Source organism: Petromyzon marinus (assembly GCF_048934315.1).
Source record: "Petromyzon marinus isolate PM22_M1 ecotype Great Lakes invasive population chromosome 75 unlocalized genomic scaffold, UKy_Petmar_22M1.pri1.0 chr75_unloc.5, whole genome shotgun sequence".
Lineage (NCBI taxonomy): Eukaryota > Metazoa > Chordata > Hyperoartia > Petromyzontiformes > Petromyzontidae > Petromyzon > Petromyzon marinus.
The window spans coordinates 63852-65000 of NW_027422617.1; the positions used below are offsets into that span (position 1 = coordinate 63852).

The 1149-nt window shown below is 62.5% G+C and overlaps 1 protein-coding gene across 1 annotated transcript in view; it reads left to right on the forward strand.

The window, feature by feature from the left end:
* Positions 1–669: 669 nt before the first annotated feature.
* Positions 670–1149, forward strand: part of LOC116937188 (microfibrillar-associated protein 2-like) — a 36286-nt gene continuing 35806 nt past the window's right edge. The window contains exon 1 of the mRNA XM_076058496.1: positions 670–781. The gene's annotated coding sequence lies outside the window, so the exon portion shown is untranslated. The remainder of the gene's footprint in view (positions 782–1149) is intronic.

The following is a 1149-nucleotide window of genomic DNA, read 5'->3' on the forward strand; positions in this document are numbered from 1 at the left end:
GCACTTGCCCCTCTAGTCTGTTAGAGGCTACACGGGGGATCTTTGCTTTTTTGACAATCCATCTCACACCCCCCCACTCCCTCCCCTCCTCCTCCTCCTCCAACTAAACCACTCACCCACTCACCCACCCACCCACCTACTCACTCACCCACCCACTCACTCACTCACCCACTCACCCACTCACTCACCCACTCACTCACTCACCCACTCACTCACCCACTCACTCACCCACTCACTCACTCACCTACCTACCCACTCACCCACTCACTCACTCACCCACTCACTCACTCACCCACTCACTCACCCACTCACCCACCCACTCACGCACTCACCCACCGACTCACCCACTCACTCACTCACTCACCCACTCACTCACTCACCCACCCACTCACCCACTCACTCACTCACCCACTCACCCACCCACTCACGCACTCACCCACCGACTCACCCACTCACTCACTCACTCACCCACTCACTCACTCACCCACCCACCCACTCACCCACTCACTCACTCACCCACTCACTCACTCACTCACCCACCCACTCACCCACTCACTCACCCACTCACTCACTCACCCAATCACTCACTCACCCACCTACCCACCCACCCACTCACCCACTCACTCATCCACCCACCCACCCCACTCACTCCACCCACTCCACTAACCCCACCCACCCACCCCACTCACTCCACCCACACGACGACTCTGAACACTCCACGCCAACTTCCCAGCCTGCAAGTCGCTCCCCGGCATCGAGAGGAGGTCGCGAATCGCCCGAGGTGAGGACTGCAGTCAGCTGCGCTGGACAGCGCAGATGGGAACATCACCACCCACCCACACCACCCACCCAAACCACCCACACCACCCACACCCACCCAGCTACCCAGCCACCCACCCACCAATCCACCAGGCCACCCACCCACCAATCCACCCAGCCATCCACCCAGCTAACCACCCGCCCAGCCACCCACCAAATCATCGACCCAGCCACCCACCCACCCAGCCACCCACCCACCCACCAAACCAGCCAACCAGCCACCCACCCACCCACCCAGTCACCCACCCACCCAGCCACCCACCCAGCCACCCACCCAGCCACCCACCCTCCCAGCCACCCACCCAGCCACCCACCCACCAGGCCACCCAC